This window comes from Pristiophorus japonicus, chromosome 19 (assembly GCF_044704955.1).
Source record: "Pristiophorus japonicus isolate sPriJap1 chromosome 19, sPriJap1.hap1, whole genome shotgun sequence".
NCBI classification, from domain to species: Eukaryota; Metazoa; Chordata; class Chondrichthyes; family Pristiophoridae; genus Pristiophorus; species Pristiophorus japonicus.
Genome location: NC_091995.1, coordinates 45,090,484 through 45,110,268, shown reverse-complemented (window position 1 = coordinate 45,110,268; position 19,785 = coordinate 45,090,484). Strand labels below are relative to the sequence as shown.

The 19,785-nt window shown below is 47.8% G+C and overlaps 1 protein-coding gene across 3 annotated transcripts in view; it reads right to left on the bottom strand.

Annotated features, from left to right (window-relative positions):
• LOC139229845 (probable G-protein coupled receptor 139) overlaps nucleotides 1–19,785 on the bottom strand; it is a 138,237-nt gene that overhangs the window by 17,165 nt on the left and 101,287 nt on the right. The window contains exon 4 of one of the 3 annotated variants that reach the window (XR_011587833.1): nucleotides 3,509–3,603. The exons of the other annotated variants lie outside the window; for them this stretch is intronic. The gene's annotated coding sequence lies outside the window, so the exon portion shown is untranslated. Of the gene's footprint in view, nucleotides 1–3,508; nucleotides 3,604–19,785 lie in introns of those variants that run through there. 3 annotated transcript variants of the gene reach the window in all.

Below are 19,785 nucleotides of genomic sequence, written 5' to 3'. Positions count from 1 at the left end.
GGTACGGAGAAGGGCTAAAGGAGAAGGTGGAAAGGAAAGGGCGAAGGGAGAGGGGTTAAGGGAGAGGGATTAAGGGAGAGGGGTTTTAGGGAGAGTGGGGTAGGGAGAGGGGTTTTAGGGAGAGTGAGGTAGGGAGAGGGATTTTAGGGAGAGCAGGGTAGGGAGAGGGGTTTTAGGGAGAGCGAGGTAGAGAGAGGGGTTTTAGGGAGAGCAGGGTAGGGAGAGGGATTTTAGGGAGAGCGAGGTAGGGAGAGGGGTTTTAGGGAGAGCAGGATAGGGAGAGGGGTTTTAGGGAGAGTGGGGTAGGGAGAGGGGTTTTAGGGAGAGCGAGGTAGGGAGTGGGGTTTTAGGGAGAGCGGGGTAGGGAGAGGGGTTTTAGGGAGATCGGAGTAGGGAGAGGGGTGTAGGGAGAGGGGTTGTTAATATATCGCAAAAAGAGCAGTGGTCTCAATAACCGACCCATGGGGAACATCATTACACACTTCCCACCAGTGTGCAACAATAAACCTTCAGCTCTTCTATCTGACCCTGAGACCATATCCATTCTGCCACTGCCTCCATAGTAATTTGTGAGAAATGGATCATTAGCGCCCAGAACTGTGCAAGTAACGGATCGACATGGATACAGTAGCAGCATCAGCAACAACCGCAAGCAGTTTATTTGCGTTGTTTCAGGGCTGTGGGGAAAGGGCAGGAATCTGGATTTCTGCAGCAAACAGCCAGAAGAGAGAGACAGAGACTGAGAGACAGAGAGAGAGAGATTGGGAGAGAGACAGAGAAACCGAGAAAATGAGGGACATAAAGGGAGAGAGACAGCGAGAGAGAGACAGAGTCAGACACCGAGAGAGATACAGAGACAGAGACAGAAAGTGGCAGAGAGAGACAGAAAGACAGAGAGCAACACAGAGAGAGAGAGAGAGAGAGACAGAGAGAGCGAGAGAGAGACAGAGATCGAGAGAGACAGATCTGAATGGTGTCCTCTGGAGCTGCACGCTTCTAAAGTTGCAGAAAACTCAAAAGAAGCAACTTCAAGCGAAACAGAAAACAGCTGAAACAGATTCAATGTGACTGTACTCAAGAAAACACTAGGCTAAGTAAAACCAGAGCACCATACTGGTGGGGGTGTGGGGGGTGTAGCCTGGCGGGAGAGGGTATGCGGCAGTGTCAAGCTCTGATAGGCATAGACTGTATAAACGCACTGTCAGAAAGATGTTCAGACTATCAGAGCCTTTATTCAAACAAAATACAATCAGATTTCATGAATGGGTAATTTTTAAAATGCATGTGAGTCGATTTTGTAATACAACTAACTTAAATAAGAATATGAGTGACTGATATTGGAGTACTTTATAACATCCGCTTCACTATAAAAGCCATGCTGGCCTGTTGAAAGATGACAGAAATGTTCAGGCTGGATTTCCTTCCTCTTGAAAAATGAAGGCTGAGGGGGAACCTAAGAGAGGTCTTTTAAATTATGAAAGGTTTTGTTAGCGTGGACACAGAGAGAATGGGCCCAAGTTTAGGGCCGCGCCCTGGACGCCCGTTTTTCGCGCCACAAAGTGCGCCTAAAAAAACTCACCTATTCTCCGGCTCCCTGCAGGTCCTCTGGAGCTTGGCGCGGCGCAGCATGAGCTGTGGGGGAGCGGAGCCAGGTCCTGCGCTGAAAACAGTGCCGGGACCTCTGCACATGCGCGTTACAGTGGGTGCGCATGTGCAGCAGCTCCAGGCGCCGAAAACTGTGGGAGGGACCCGAAGCACGCAGCCTCTAGCCCTGGCCGAATGGCCTCACTGGGGCTGCGAGGATAAGGCTCACCTCCCACCCGACCTGACTTGACTCCCGCTCCCCGGACTGGACCCGACCTCTGCCCCCCCACCCCCCCACCACCAGGTGACCCGACCTCCGCTCCCCCAGCGCCCCCCCTCCACCGGCGACCCGACCTCCGCACCGCCCCCCCCCTCCGGCGACCCGACCTCCGCTCCCCGCCCCCCTGGCGACCCGACCTCCGCTTCCCCCGCCCCGGCGACACGACCTCCGCTTCCCCCCCGGCGACCCGACCTCCGCTCCCCACCCACCCGGCGAGCCAACCTCCGCTCTCCCCCCCGAATTCCGCTCCCCCCGGCGACCCGACCTCCGCTTCAACCCCCGGCGACCCGACCTCCGCTCACCCACCCCCGACCTCCGCTCTCCCCCCCACCCCCCCCCCCCGGCGACCCGACCTCCACTCCCCGCCCCCCGACCTCCGCTCTCCCCACCGCCCCCCCCGGCGACCCGACCTCCATTGCCCCCCCACCCCCCCCCGGCGACCCGACCTCCGCTCCCCACCCCCCCGGCGAGCCGACCTCCGCTCTCACCCCCGACCTCGGCTCCCCCCGGTGACCCGATCTCTGCTCCCCCCCCGACCAGACCCGACCTCCGCTCCCCCCAACCAGACCCGACCTCCGCTCCCCCCTCCCCCCTCCGACCCGACCCGACCTCCGCTGTCCCGCCCCCCGACCACCGTTTCCACTCCCCCCCCCCGACCTGACCTCTGCTCCCCCCCTTCTCCCCCTCCCCTCGCTGTCAGAAACACAGACACTGACAGACAGAGAGTGAGAGAGACACACACTGACAGAGACACACTGCAGGGGGCTGTCCCAGCACGCTGTTGGAGGACTCCCGGTGCTGCAGTCGGTAAGTAGAAAATGTTTTATTTATTGATTTTTAATTTTTTTGATTGATTTATTGGTTGATTTATTGATGTATTTATCATTTATTATTGATGATGGCTCTTTATTTGTAAAACTGAAGTGTTTAATGTTTGTAAACTTCCCTTTAAACCTGCGCCCCCCACCCACATTCCCTACGCCTGATTTGTAACCTATGCCTGATTTTCTAAGTGTAGGCAAGGTTTTTCTGAGCGTACAAAAATCTACACTTACTCCATTCTAAGTTAGTTTGGAGTATGTTTTCACTGCCTAAACTTTAAAAATGGGCGTAAGTGGCCGGACACGCCCCTTTTGAAAAAAAAAATCTGTTCCAAACTGAAACTGTTCTAACTGACCAAAACTGGAGCAAGCTAAATGCCGAGAATTGCAATTTCTAAGATACTCCATTCTAAACCAGTTGCTCCAAAAAAACAGGAGCAACTCAGGCCGAAACTTGGCCCCTACGTTTCCACTTGTGGGGAAGAGCATAACTCGAGGCCATCAATATAAGATAGTCATCAAGAAATGCAAAAGAGAATTCAGAAGAAAATTCTTTACCCAGAGAGTGGTGAGAATATGGAACTCACTACCACAGGGAATGGTTGAAGCAAATAGTACAACTGCATTTAAGGGGAGCTGGATAAGTATATGAGGGAGAAGGGAATGGAGGGTTATGCAGATAGATTTAGAGGAGGAAAAACGGGAGGCTCGAGTAGAGCATAAACACTGTCATGGACTGGTTGGACTGAATGGCCTGTTTCTGTGTCATATATCCTATGCAATCCTATGCAACATCTTCTATCAAGTCACAGCTTACCGTTCCTGTCCTTCAATGTCCTTCTCCTCCCTCCAGGCCGCTGCCCCTCGATAAATGATTCTCTCGCCTCCGATTCCTGTAGCTTTTCTGTTCCATTCCCCCTTGAAACACATTCAGGAATGCAATGTTGCCAGTAGACTGAACTGAGGCTGAGCAAACTGCTAGAAAACTCACGGTTAATGAGCAGGGATCATGATTAAGCTGAGGTTACATTGTGAATCACATCAGGAGGTGGTACACTGCAGTTCGAGGGCCACCTTCTGCTTGCAGAGCGCAATAACCGTCAATATTCACAATGTTAGGTGGGATGGTCCATGGAAGGGTTACATCTCCAGACACAAGGAGAATGAAAAGTAAAGATTACAATTTGATAAATTCCCTCCTGGGTAACCGGCCTCTCATCACTGCCCCAGTTGCAGATTCCAACCTTATCACAGTTCTGTTTAACATCCTGCTGTAGGTGGAGTTATCCGGCCGGTGAGGCCACAGACATGCACTCAATCGTTCCAGAAAGGACATCTTGTGGTCACGCTGTTAAACAGTTTGGATGATGCTACTGCAGACTTGCCACCATTTAAAAAACGTTTTTTTTCTGCAATTTAACTTTTCCACTCCCGAATTACATTTAGAATGTCCTTCCCAGTGTGCAGAGTTAATTTACCGGCTTCTATCGTGTCATTACCAAAATAAAGGTGCATGCAATTCACAAGAATCAAATGATAGCCCATCTATAGCAGTTCGGACAAGTTATTCCAGTCACATTAACAGCCGAGCTGCCAATGAGATGAGAGCGGTTAATATATTACTTATTGCACTGACTTATCAACCTGGATGTCATGGCAGTCGGATAAAGTCATGGTATTTAGCAATAAAGTCGTGACATTCAGCGATAAAATTGTGATGATCAGCAATAAAGTTGGAATATTCAGCGATAAAGTCGGGATATTCAACACTACAGTCGGGATATTGACCGATCCGAAGCCTTTTATGTTTTGAGTAAATCAGCTGTTCCTTGCTGACCCTTGGAGTGAATCGAATTGGCTGTGGACTGGAAGGTGTAATGGTGGGGACCTCAGGAGGGTACAACAAGGTTCATTCACTCAGTATTTCCAGATGAAGATCATTGTGGACACCAGCCTTGTCTTCTCTATTCACATGCTGGCCTCCACCATTACTGAGAATGAAATGTTCATGGATCCTCCTCTTCCCTTAGTTCCTCAATGGCCCCTCATCATTCAGAACTGGATGCTGAAGGGCTACAAGTCTTTGCCCTGCTCCGTTGGGTGTGGGTTAAGAACATAAGACATAGGAGCAGGAGTAAGCCATTTGGCCCCTCAAGCGTACTCCGACATTCAATAAGTTCATGGCTGATCTGATCATGGACTCAGCTCCACTTCCCTGCTCGCTCCCCATAACCCTTATCGCTCAAAAATCTGTCTATCTCCGCCTTAAATATATTCAGTGACCCAGCCTCCACAGCTCTCTGGGGCAGAGAATTCCATAGACTTACAATCCTCTGAGAGAAGAAAATTTCTCCTCATCTCAGTTTTAAATGGGTGGCCCCCAATTCTGAGACTATGTCCCCGAGTTTTAGTTTCACCTATGAGTGGAAATATCCTCTCTGCATCCACCTTGTCAAGCCCCTCATTATCTTATTAGTTTCAGTAAGATCACATCTCATTCTTCTGAACTCCAATGTGTATTGGCCCAACCTATTCAACCTATCCTCATAAGTCAACCCCCTAGTGAACCTTTTCTGAACAGCCTCCAATGTAAGTATATCTATCCTTCCTTAAATGCGGAGACTAGAACTGTACGCAATACTCCAGGTGTGGCCTCACCAATACCCTGTACAGTTGTAGCAGGACTTCTCTGCTTGGCTCCGTTTAAAGCATGCTGCTTCAATTGTTTAGTGTGAATATAGTCCTGTGTGGTAGCCTCCCTTGGTTGTAACCTCATGTTCAGGTACGCCTAACGCTGCTCCCCGCACACACTTCGACACTCGTTATTAAACCAGCTTTGATCATCTAGCTTGAGGGTGTTGGAGGACAGAGGGATATGGCGGGCCAGAAGGTAATTTTTCTTCTGAAACACCTCATGGATGCCTACATCCTAGCTGAGAGATCTGTTGTTAACCTATCCCCTTCAGAATGGTGATATGGTCTCACGGCACATTGGACGGTGTCCTAAATGTGAAGGGGGAATTGATCTCCACGGGAACTGTGAGGTTGTTCCCTGCACCAATACGCTGATAGACTGGTGCATGTGTGTCAGGGATATTGGTGAGGAGGCGATCAAGTTACCTCTATCCTTGTGTTGCTTCTCTCACTGGCAGCTGTATACAGACTGGGCCAGCTCGGTCAGTGATGTAACAATGGGCCACTCTTGCTAATGGACAATCAAATCCCCCCCCAGCCAGAGTACTTTCTCTGTCCTTGCTCCCCCCCAGAGCTTGCTCTAAGTAGGTTTAACATGGAGCATATTGATCCATCAGCTAATGGAGGGCGGGAGGGGGCAATCAGCAGATTATTTCCTTTCCTATGTTTGACCTGAAGTCATGAAAGTCCATGGGGCTGAAGACACTGTTGATGACTCCCAGGGCCACTTCCCACAACTGTATTTCACTGTGGCCCCCATCTCTGGCGTGTCTGCCTGTCGCTGGGACAGGGCATAATCAAGGATTGTGAGGGAGTTTATGAAATTGTGAACTGGAAGAAGTTGTGACTTTGTAATAAAATAATGATGTTATAAAAGAAATGGGTCTGCCAGGCTCAGCAGCCAGGATAAGCTGATGACACAGAAGATGTCTAATCATGTCAGTTAAGGAGTTTCACAAGTACATGAGGTTATTTAAAAGGGACATAATGCAGAAACTGGTCTTCATGTAGGCATGATTGGGTGTGGTAAGAGGATTGAGCAAGGAGGCTTGATAGGAACAGAGTGTCCAAGAGAAGGTAACCAGAGCTACAAACAAGAGATGAGCAAAAGAATGATCTCATGGCATGGGGAGGGTTTCCATCTGAAAAATGAGACAAAGAATTTGGCACACCGTTGAGCACCTTGGTTTACGAAGAATCCTTACAGGTTGGATAGTCCAGTCCATATTCTACCCCAGGCCCACACCTAAAAAGAGAATAACATATAGATGTAAAGAGCCTTTAGCACAGGCAGTGCAGGGGAGAGCTTCCAAGAGTGAGAATGGTCCAACACTCTGCCCATGGCGGAACCATGCTGACCTTCGCTAACACTCTTGGCTGCTCTAGAAGAGAGGAAGAAAGGCCATAAGCCAAAGAGCTGTTCAGTCTCGCCAGCCATCAGTCCGATCGGGACTGGTACCAGATGCTTGTCATGGTCGTATGTCGACTCTATCTATCCTGATTGTTTCTTGTATTTGAATGTATTTGAACTGCAGCTCCTTAATAAAACAACCTATAAACCCGAAGACACTTCAGTGTAATCTGTGTGTGACCTGTGGTGCAGCTCATACAGGGGAATCTGGGACTTTGGCTGAAGGTGTGATTCTCACATTATCACTATATCTGACTGGTACCTGAGTATGTTTTGAGACAGCTCTTTGGCATCAGGTAGTGAGGAGGCCTTTGCAGGGTCTGACTGGGCTGGGTCTGCCCTTTGTCGTGTCTTGCTTCGATGCGTGTCGCAGCTGTGTATACCATCATGTACAGTTATTTATTTTCCTCTACAGCGCTTTCGGTACAACAGTGTGGTTTGTCTGCCACTTCAGAGGGAAGTTCAGAGTAAATGTGGGACTGGATTTACATGATCCACATGGACCTCCTCCCCCCCTACTCCATTTAACTCTTTCAGTATATCCTTCGAATCCTTTCTCTCTCGTATACTTCTCTCACCTCCCCTTAAATGTAACTTTGCTGTTTGCATCAACTACCCCACATGGCAGGAAGTTGAAAGTCTACAGGAAAAGAGTCACGTGATCTTGAAGAACAATGGGGTTAAAGAGCAAACACGTGACACGGGACATCATGTGCTTGTCCAGCACTGTAACTGTTGGCACTGTGGACTTGACTCTCTTCATGAACCCATTCACTCTCACTTCTAAAGGAGATGTGTTTAACTTGAGCAGCCATGAGTTCATCCCTTAGTGTTACACCACCAACAATGAATGTTTATATAGCGCCCTTAACATAGTAAAACATTCCAAGGTGCTTCACAGGAGCGGTGTCAAGCAAAATTTGACACCAATCTTAAGGCAGATGATCAAAAGCTTGGTCAAAGAGGTAGGTTTTAAGGATCGTCTTAAAGGCGGAAACTGAGCTGATAGGCCGAGAGGTTTAGAGAGGGAGTTCCAGAGCTTGGGGCCTAGGCAAAGGAAGGCATGGTCACCAATGGTTGAGCGATTATAATCAGGGATGCTCAAGATGGCAGAATTAGAAGAGCGCAGATATCTCGGAGGGGTTGTGGCACTGGAGATTACAAGATAGAGTGGGACGAGCAGGGATTTGGACAGGAGGATGAGAATTGTAGGGGCTGGAGAAGGTTACAGATAAGGAGGGGGCGAGGGGCCATGGAGGGATTTGAACAGGAGGATGAGAATTGTAGGGGCTGGAGGAGGTTACAGAGATAGGGAGAGGGAGAGGGCCATGGAGGGATTTGAAAACAAGGATGAGAATTTTGAAATCAAGGCATTGCCAGACCGGGAGCCAATGTAGGTCAGCGAGTGCAGGGGTGATGTGTGTGCGGGACTGTGCGAGTTAGGCCACGGGGCAGCTGGGCTTTGGATGACCACTGGTTTATGTAGGGTAGAATGTGGGAGGCTGGCCAGGAGTGCGTTGGAATAGTCAAGTCAAATATATAATCTATGACGATTTATTATTAATAAAAAATATTCAAACCATTTCTGCTCATCCCAGGTCCAAAACCAAGACTGTGTCTGCATCCTGACTAAGATGTGTTTTTAAGAGGGGAGTCCCTGTCCTTGAAGTGCTCCTTCCAAAGTCACAACACGAGCAATGGCTGGAATTTCTTAGGAACGATGTTTACCTCTCGCACCAGGAGCTGAATCCCGAAGACGTTTCTGCAACATTGATCATCAAGGACATTGGCGACAATGATCAAGGATTTTACAAATGTCACTACATGTACTTAGTGGGAGACCAATGGATACATTCAACACCAAGTGCCCCAGTGCACGCACAGTCACAGTTGAGGCCCATAGCGATACTTCAGAAATGTCAAACTCAAACGCAGTTCCGTCTGCATCTTTGAAACAATGTTCAATTATTCTGGGTACATTGTGTCGTACAAGTTTAGCATGCAGCTACAGCAAGTAATCAGGAAGACAAATGGAATGTTGGCCTTTATTGCCAGGGCAATGGAGTATAAAAGTACGTTAGTCCTGCTACAACTGTACAGGGCATTGGTGAGACCACACCTGGAGTTCTGCGTACAGTTTTGGTCTCCTTATTTAAGGATATACTCGCAGTCGAGGATGACTTGCTTCCACATTAAAAATTAGTTCTCAGATGATAAGTCCAATGCGGGAGCTACAGTCTCTGTCGCAGGTTGGACAGACCGTGGTTGAAAGGACGTTGGTTTAAGTGCCGCTTTGTTGAAGTGTTTGGGTTGTCAAGCATGAGGAGAATAACCCAAGGGTCACTGCAGACCCACTTGTCTTGCATACTGCTGAGTTACAGGACAAGACCCCACACACTCACAGGGGTCTCGCCTGCTGAACTCATGATGAAAAGAGGTCTTAAGACCAAGTTATCTCTTGTATACCCGGATTTAAGTAATCATGTTGAATACAGAAGACAGAGTCAACAAGGGTACCACGATCGCGCAACTGTGTCATGCGAGATATCTGTTAATGATCCTGTATATGTTTGAATTATGGTCAGGGTCCTAAATGGATCACTGGCACGGTCATGGCCAAGGAGGGCAACAGAGTATTTGTTATTAAGCTCAAGAATGAGCAAACTTGCAGGAAACACATGGATCAAACAAAGCTGAGGCACACAGACGAGCCAGAGTAGTCGGATGAAGAAACCGTCGACGACTAACCAACCTACCAGCAGCCTTCAGTGGACTCAAGGGTCATCAGCGAACCCGGAATTTCCATCACAGACTTGTTCAATAAAAATGGACTTGCATTTCCTGACATGGCCACTGCCACCCCCAACAAGTCAGCCATCCAGCCACCAGCCACAACAGACTCCGCATATTCACCCAAGGCCGGAATCGAACTGAGACAGTCAACCCGGGAGCGTAAAGCACTGGATCGTCTCAACCTGTGAAAGACTGTGATAAGTTCTCAGAAGAGGGTATTGTCATGTATGTACATTCTGTTTGTAGCCACCAGATGGTGTCATTGTTGGAGGCCACTGAGCAGCACGCACATGGTGCTGCTCTGGTATAAAAGGCCAGCCACTTTGTGAGTCAGGCACTTTGGGCCAAAATAAAGCAGAAGCAAGGTTGTACCTTGCTTAGTTGAACAGTACTCAGTTTGAACCTTTATTGCATACTTAACAGTACTCAGTAAGATAATGGGACTAAAGGCAGATAAATCCCCTGGACCTGATGGCTTGCATCCCAGGTTCTTAAGAGAAGTAGCGGCAGGGATAGTGGATGCATTGGTTGTAATTTACCAAAATTCCCTATATTCTGGGGAGCTCCCAGCAGATTGGAAAGCTGCAAATGTAACACCCCTATTTAAAAAAGGAGAAAGACAAAAAGCAGGAAACTATAGACTAGTTAGCCTAACATCTGTGGTTGGGAAAATGTTGGAGTCCATTATTAAAGAAGCAGTGGCAGGACATTTGGAAAAACATAAATCAGTCAGGCAGAGTCAGCATGGATTTATGAAGGGGAAGTCATGTTTGACAAATTTGTTGGAATTCTTTGAGCATGTAACGAACAGGGTGGATAAAGGGGAACCAGTGGATGTGGTGTATTTGGACTTCCAGAAGGCATTTAACAAGGTGCCACATTAAAGGTTACTGCACAAGATAAAAGCACATGGAGTTGTGGGTAATATATTAGCATGGATAGAGGGTTGGCTAATTAACAGAAAACAGAGAGTCGGGATAAATGATTCATTCTCGGGTTGGCAATCAGTAACTAGTGGGGTACCGCAGGGATCAGTGCTGGGACCTCAACTAGTTACAATCTATATTAATGACTTGGAAGAAAGAACCGACTGTAACGTAGCCAAGCTGTTGACAATACAAAGATGGGAGGAAAAGCAATGTGTGAGGCGCACACAAAAAACCTGCAAAAGGAAATAGACAGGCCAAGTGAGTGGACAAAAAATTGACAGATGGAGTATAATGTTGGAAAATGTGAGGTCATGCACTTTGGCAGAAAAAAATCAAAGAGCAAGTTATTATTTAAATGGAGAAAAATTGCAAAGTGCTGCAGTACAGCGGGACCTGGGGGTACTTGTGCATGAAATATAAAAGGTTAGTACGCAGGTACAGCAAGTGATCAGGAAGGCCAATGGAATCGTGGCCTTTATTGCAAAGGGGATGGAGTATAAAAGCAGGGAAGTCTTGCTATAGTTATACAGGGTATTGGTGAGGCCACACCTAGAATACTGGGTGCAGTTTTGATTTCCATATTTAAGAAAGGATATACCTGCTTTGGAGGCAATTCAGAGAAGGTTCACTAGGTTGATTCTGGAGATGAGAGGATTGACTTATGAGGAAAGGTTGAGCAGGTTGGGCCTCTACTCATTGGAATTCAGAAGAATGAGAGGTGAAATTATCGAAATGTATAAGATTATGAAGGGGCTTGCCTCGGTGGATGCAGCGAGGATGTTTCCACTGATAGGGGAGAATAAAACAAGGGGGCATAATCTTAGAACAGGGGGCTGCCCATATAAAACTGAGATGAGGAGGAATTTCTTCTCTCAGAGGATTGTAAATCTGTGGAATTCATTACCTCAGAGAGCAGTGGAAGCTGGTCATTGAATAAATTTAAGACAGAGATAGACAGTTTCTTAACCGATAAGGAAATAAGGGGTTATGGGGAGCGGGCAGGGAAGTGGATCTGAGTCAATGATCGTATCAGCCATGATCGTATTAAATGGTGGAGCAGGCTCGAGGGGCCGCATGGCCTACTCCTGCTCCTATTTCTTATGTTCTTATGCTCTAACAATCTATGTATATCTTTATCCATCTCTCTATTTCACTCGCTATCTATCTATCTCATGCTCTCCCCCTCTCTCCATCAATATCAATCAATCAATATCTGTCTGTCTGTCGATCGATTATGCATGCAATTGATCTATCTATTTGCTGTCCAGTTATTTGCCTATTTCCAAACCAAGATATGTTGAAAAGTTTGGATTTTGATGCTAACATATGCTCACCGAAATAAAACATGAAGGAAAGAAGTTCCTTCGGACTTTATTCACCGATTTATTTGCTTAGTTGCCTACTTTTATTCAAACCAATCCCGTTTTCCCTAGGGAATAAGAATTACCATATGTTTTAGTGTACAGGTACAACGTCTCAAATCTGACTGTCCGAAATTCGGAATTGTCTGGAAACCGGACATTTTTGAGAAAATCCTGTTTGATATTCAGTAAAATGAAATCCGGAATTAATGTGCAAAAACCAGCGGGCCGGACTCGATATCGGCTTTGCCGCTGTGCTTTAACTGGATTGCGATCAGTCCGTGCCTTGTCAAATGACTCTTGACCCAGCCCGCCCGAGTATTCCTTGTGTCTCTTATCCATTCAAACACAATCATAGAATCATAGAAATTTACAGCACGGAAGGAGGCCATTTCGGCCTATCGTGTCCATGCCGGCCAAGAAGAGGCTATCCAGCCTAATCCCACTTTCCAGCTCTTGGTCCGTAGCCCTGTTGGTTACGGCACTTCAAGTACTTTTTAAATGTGATGAAGGTTTCTGCCTTGACCACCATTTCAGGCAGTGAGTTCCAGACCCCCATACCCACTGGGTGAAGAAATTTCCCCTCAAATTTCCTGTAAACCTCCTACCAATTACTTTAAATCTATGTCCCCTGGTCATTGGCCCTCTGCCAAGGGAAACAGGTTCTTCCTATCCACTCTATCCAGGATCCTCATAATTTTATACACCTCAATAAGGTCTCCCCTCAGCATCCTCTGTTCCAATCTATCCAATCTTTCCTCATAGCTAAAATTCTCCACTCCTGGCAACATCCTCGTAAATCTCCTCTGTATCCTCTCCAGTGCAATCACATCTTTCCTGTAATGTGGAAAACTGCACATGGTTCTGGTCACCACATAAATAAGCCTAAGACGGGCAACTAATTTTATTGATTTTCTTGTCCGAAATCCGGTGAAATCCGAAAACCGGACCCGGACCCGAGGTTGCCGAATTTGAAGTGTTGTCCCTGTAGTTATATCATGGAGCTCAAATATGGAAATGTAACTGTTGTTTCTCCAACCTTACTTCCCAGGATCTTTGAACAGGAAAGGAATTATTGGGCTTTGCGCGGCAGCGTTACTTTTCCTGGTGATTCGATTCTTTGTCGTAAATCACTACAGGAAATCCGGATACTGCTGGGAGAGGAAAGGAAAGGAGCGAAATGGGTGACCACCAACTCAAGTTAGAAAGGGGCGGATTTTTAACTTCCCTCCCCAGACATAAGAGTAACTGTGTGGATCATCCGGCTAGGCATTAATGGGCCTGAGAACCGGGCACTTTGTGTAACGAGCGGACGATCAGGAATGCCACTTTTGTGCCAGTGCAGCAAGTTCAAAATCTCCACCCGCTCCATTAATGTTTTTAGAGTAACAAGCTGTTGGCACATCAGTTATAAGAACATAGAATTAGGAGCAAGAGTAGGCCATTCGGCCCTTCGAGCCTGCTCTGCCTTCTTCTTCTTCTCTTCTTCTTCGCAGTCTCCTTTACCAAGGATGACTTGCTTCCACGCCAAAAAGTGATGAGTTCACAGGTGTTTCAATGAAGGACCTAATATTCCAGATCCAGAGTTACATCTTGAAGGGTGGAAGATGCCTGTGTGTGGATTTTTTTAACGTGAGGTGGCCATTTTACACCAGCCACCACACGAGCTTGACAGAGCTAGATCTTGCAAGGGTTAACCAAGATGACTAGAGACCAGTTCTGCTGCACGGATCTAGTGCGCACACATATCACAGTGTGGGCTGGCCCGTGCTGCCCCTGGGCCCTCGTCTCTTCTGGGCTCCGAACTCACGCCTCTCCTGGGCCCCGATCACGTCGCTTTGCAATCTCTCTCCGCTCCTTCGCCCCGACCTCACCGCTCCTGCTCTACCTGCCCATGAGATCATGGCTGATCTTGTAACTCGACTCCACTTTCCTGCACAATCCCCATATCCCTTGATTCCCTTAATATCCAAATATCTATCGATCTCAGTCTTGAACATACTCAATGATTGAGTCTCCACAGCTCTCTGGTGTAGAGAATTCCAAAGATTCACCACCCTCTGAGTGACGAAGTTTCTCCTTATCTCAGTCCTAAATGGCCGACCCCTTATTCTGAGATTGTGACCCCTGGTTCTAGACTCCCCAGCCAGGAGAAACATCCTCCCTGCATCTACCCAGTCAAGCCCTGCAACAATTTTGTGTGTTTTTCAATGAGATCACCTCTCATTCTTCTAAACTCTAGAGAATATTGGCCTAGTCTGCTCACTCTCTCCTCATAGGACAATCCCCCCATCCTAGGAATCAGTCTGGTGCACCTTTGTTGTACTCCCTCAATGGCAAATATGTACTTCCCTAGTTATACCTCAGTACACGCCAATCGGAAAGCGATTCCGCCATTACCTAAATATTTCTGACCACATTCACCAGTATTGGCGATGGTTTCCTGCACTCGCTATTTATCAGCGGTATTGTAGTCAAAGTGCGAGGGTTTGTAGACTTGGGGGAGAAATTCGTCTTGTTTTTGCCTCCTGATAGCGCCCCTGGGCAGAACTAACTGGGCACTAATGGCATTTCGCCTGCGTGCGGTGCTGATACCAACTCCCGCAGGATTCAGCAGGGAGAACTCCCCTGCTCTTCTCCAAAACAGTGCCGTGGGATCTTTTATGTCCACTTGAGAGAGCTGACGGGACCTCGGTTTAATGTCTCATCCGAAAGAAGGCACCTCCGACAGTACTGCCCCTCAGACCATGCAGCATTCCCTCAGTACTGCCCGTCCGACAGTGCGTTGCTCCCTCAATGCTGCCCCTCCGACAGTGCAGTGCTCCCTCAGTACTGACCCTCCGACAGTGCAGCACTCTCTCAGCACGGCACTGGAGTGTCAGCCTAGATTTCTTTTGTGCTCAAGTCCCTGGAGTGGAACTTGAGCCCACAACATTCTGACTCAGGGGCCAGAGTGTGCTATCCACTGAGCCACAGCTGATACTGTCTAGATGTCTAGCGCGTTATTCGATGGAATCATTCGAGAAAAATGCACGAGACAAAAGCAAAGAACATAAGAAATAGGAGCAGGAGTAGGCCATTTGGCCCCTCGAGCCTGCTCCACCATTCAATAATATCATGGCTGATCTGATCTTGGACTCAGCTCCAATTCCCCGCCCGCTCCCCATAACCCTTGTGTTATGTATTTAACCCTTTGTAACTTGCATTACACCTGACCACCAGAGGGCCCACGGTATACAAGCAGGTCAGCCACGAGGTACCTGAACTCTGGAACCTTAATAAAGGAGCTAAGGTCACACTTGCTCATTATACACAGTACTCAGTCTCACCAGTTATTATGAGTAACACCTTGACTCCCTTATCTTTCAAAAATCTGTCCATCTCCACCTTAAATGCATTCAATGACCCAGCCTCCACAGCTCTCTGGGGTAGAGAATTCCAAAGATACACGACCCTCTGAGAGAAGAAATTTCCCCTCATTTCCGTCTTAAATGTGCGACCCCTTATTCTGAAACTATGTCCCGTAGTTCTAGAAACATCCTCTCAGCATCTATCCTGTCAAGTCCCCTCAGAATATTATACTTTTCAATAAGATCACCTCTTTCTCTTCTAAACTCCAATGACTACAGGCCCAACCTGCTCAACCTTTCTTCATAAGACAATCCCTTCATCTCAGGAATCAACCTCATGAACCTTCTTTGAACTGCCTCCAATACAACTATATCCCTCCTTAAATAAGGAGACCAAAACTGTACGCAGTGCTCCAGATGTGGTCTCACTAGTCCTGTACAAAGGAGCCCATGATGTCAAATAGCTCAATGTATTCAGTTTATTGATCACTGTTGAAGATTGGCCCTCACACTATTCTATGACGTAATTGTAACATATTGCCATTTGACAGGGAGCAGAGCTCATACCCTACAGCCGCTCATTACCAATCAGGAGGACCCAGACCGGAGTGAATACATGGATGAAGATATGTCTATATGAGAGGCCAACGGTTAACGGTTTCAGATCCTTGACAATATTTGCAAGTGCCTTTTTAACCAAGCGGACAAGAAGAATGGAATTGGGATCGTTATCTTCACCACCAACGTTTGGATAAGATTTCCTTTTCAAAAATAAGACTATTTTCTTTCTTTACCCAGGCAAGGGTTTCTGCAAACCCAAATTGCTCGCGTGTAATATACAGTGGCTAAGATAGTCCTTGGATTTACTATGCATTAAACACCAATCAGTCTGTGGGAAACCCTGATGCCTTGAACTGAGAGACCCCTGAATATGGATGTGCGCGACAATGGGAAGGAGTGGAGTGATAACACGGCGAATCTCGTTGGATGCAATAGAAACACATCGCCCCCGGCAATGCAGGATGTGCAGTATCATAGAACCATAAAAATTTACAGCATGGAAGGAAGCCATTTTGGTCTATCGTGTCTGCTTCAGCTGACAAAGAGCTAATCCCACTTTCTAGATCTTGGTCCATAGCCCTGTGGGTTACGGCACTTCAAGTGCACATACAAGTACTTTTTAAATGTGGTGAGTGTTTCTGCCGCTATCATCCTTTCAGACAGTGAGTTCCAGACCCCCACCACCCTCTGGGTGAAGACATTTCCCCTCATATCCCCTCTAAACCTTCTACCAATTACTTCAAATCTATGTCCCCTGATTGTTGACCCCTCTGCTAAGGGAAATAGGTCCTTCCTATCCATTCTGTCCAAGCCCCTCATAATTTTATACACCTTAATAAGGTCTCTTCTCAGCCTTCTCTGTTCCAAAGTAAACAGACCCAGCATCTCCAATCTTTCCTCATAGCCAAAATACTCCAGTTGATAGAGAATACAAGCAAGTTGTTAAGCTGAGAGGAAACACAGACAGCAGTTGGTTGTGTATGTGTGAGATAGCACAATGCCTTAAGCATCAATCACATTTGACATGTCAGGACTTTGGGCTGAGAGCCAACCATGGGTTAACAACACATACTGTTGAATAGATTGAGCCAATAAGGTCAAAGGGGGCGAGCTCACTACTGGCGAGTGAGTCGAAGAAGCTGACCACCATCACGACACACAAGTGGTTGTTTGAGTACAACAGATGTCCGTTCGGGATTCGCTCGGCCACCGCAATCTCCCAATGAAATATGGAAAGCCTCTTCAAGTCAATTCCAGGGACGGTGGTTTTTCAGGACGACATCCTCATCACGGGTTACGATACTGAAGAACACCTCCACAACCTGGAGGAGGTGCTACGCAGACTGGACCGGTAGGGCTGCAACTGAAAAAGGCGAAGTGCGTCTTCCTGGCTCCAGAGGTAGAATTCCTGGGGATTAGGGTAGCAGCAGACGGGATCAGCCCTACTGCGTTCAAGACGGAAGCGATCCAGAGAGCACCCAGACCCCGTAACACGACGAAGTTGCATTCGTTCCTGGGGCTCCTGAACTATTTTGGTAACTTTCTTCCCAAATTGAGCACGCTGCTAGAGCCGCTACACGTGCTCCTACGCAAAGATCGCGAATGGGTCTGGGGGGACAGCCAGGAAAGGGCATTTAATAGAGCACGCAATTTGTTATGTTCCAACAATCTGTTACCGCTATATGACCCATGTAGGAAACTTAGTGTTAACGTGCGATGCGTCGTCCTATGGTGTCGGGTGTGTGTTGCAGCATGTCAATGCCAAGGGTCAGTTACAGCCAGTAGCTTATGCCTCCAGAAGTCTGTACCAGGCAGAAAGGGGCTACGGAACGGTAGAAAAGGAGGCGCTCGCATGTGTATATGCGGTAAAGAAAATGCACCAATACCTGTTTGGCAGGAAATTTGAGCTGGAGACAGATCACAAACCCCTAACGTCCCTGTTGGCCGACAACAAGGCCATAAATGCAAACGCATCGGCCCGCATACAGAGGTGGGCACTCACATTAGCCGCCTATGATTCCACAATTCGGCACAGACCGGGCACCGAAAACTGCGCCGATGCACTCAGCAGGCTCCCACTAGCCACCACTGAGGGGGCTACCGAGCATGCTGCTGAGATGGTCTTGGCTGTTGAAGCTTTCGGAAGCAAAGGCTCACCCGTGACAGCCCGTCAGATTAAAGTCTGGACAAATAAAGACCCGCTATTGTCTCTAGTCAAGAAATGTGTCCTGAATGGGGACTGGGCAGCCACGCACTGGGCATGCCCTGAGGAATTTAAACCATTTCACAGGTGCAAGGATGAACTCTCGATTCAGGCTGATTGCCTACTGTGGGGAAACCACGTAGTCATGCCCCAGATGGGCAGAGAGGTGTTCATCAGAGAACTCCACAATGAGCACCCGGGCATTGTCATGATGAAGGCAATTGCCAGGTCACACGTTTGGTGGCCAGGGATAGATGCAGATCTGGAACTTTGTGTTCGCAGATGCAACACGTGTGCCCAGCTGGGCAATGTGCCCAGGGAAGCCCCCCTTAGCCCCTGGCTATGCCCGCCAAACCTTGGTCACGCATCCATGTGGACTACGCAGGTCCTTCCATGGGAAAAATGTTTTTGGTTGTAGTAGACGCCTACTCCAAATGGATCGAGTGTGACATTTTAAATTCAAGCACATCCTCTGCCACAGTAGAAAGTCTACGGGCAATGTTCGCCGCCCACGGTCTACCAGACATCTTGGTCAGCGACAATGGCCCGTGCTTCACAAGCACTGAATTCCAGGACTTCATGGCAGGCAATGGAATTAACCATGTTAGAACGGCACCGTTCAAGCCGGCCTCAAATGGCCAGGCAGAACGAGCAGTGCAGATAATCAAACAGGGGATGCTCAGAATCCAAGGGGGTTCCCTACAAACCTGCTTATCACGCCTCCTGTTGGCCTACAGATCCCGACTACACTCGCTCACAGGGGTTCCACCCATAGAGCTGCTAATGAAAAGGACGCTCAAAACCCGGTTGTCCCTTATACACCCCACCATGAAAGAAATTGTCGCGAGCAGGCGCCAGTCACAATATGACTACCATGACAGGAATGCGAGAGGGCGATGTATTGATGTAAATTACCCTGTTTTTGTCCTCATCTACGCTGCAGGGCCCAAATGGCTCACAGGTACTGTGATTGTCAAAGAGGGAAATCGGATTCTGGTAGTTAAACTTACCAATGGACAAATCTGCTGCAAACATGTGGATCAAACAAAAAGGAGGTTCAGCAACCCCATAGAAGAAGCAGAGGAAGAACACGATATAGAGTTCACTCCTCCACAGGTGACCGAACATCGGAACCAAAGGGAGGAGAGCCCAGTCACTGTGGGCAGTCCGGATAGGCCTGAGGCACCGCAAACAGCAGACACTCAGGCCAGCGCCCAACAACCGAAGCCCCAACTCAGGCGCTCTACAAGAGAACGTAAACCACCAGAGAGACTCAACCTGTGATCCCAATAAGACTTTTGGGGGGGAGTTGATGTCATGTATTCAACCAGCATTGTAACCCATGTATAATCTGACCTAAGTTGTACACTGTGAGAACAATGACCACTAGGTGGTGAATTTGTGGGAGGCACTCCTAACCTGGACCTTCAGATATAAAAGGGGAAGCTCCACCCACTTCCAGCACTTGAGTGCTAAAGAATAAAGGACAGGTCACAGATTGACCTTCTCTCAAGCATGGGCCTCGTGTGCATTTATACTGTATAGTAAGGACGTATCAACAATGGTACCAGAAAAGCAGGATGGGCAGTTACAACTGTATATGAGGTAGTGGCATAAGGATGTTTACCCTCAGGAACGTCAGCACAACAGGCCGAGTTACGGGCCCTGTCAGAAGCATATCGAATAGCAGGACAGACAGCTAATGTCCACACAGATTCGCGTTATGCTTTTGGAGTCGCTCATGACTTTGGTCTGTTATGGCAGAAAAGAGGATTCCTCACTGCTACTCGTACACCTA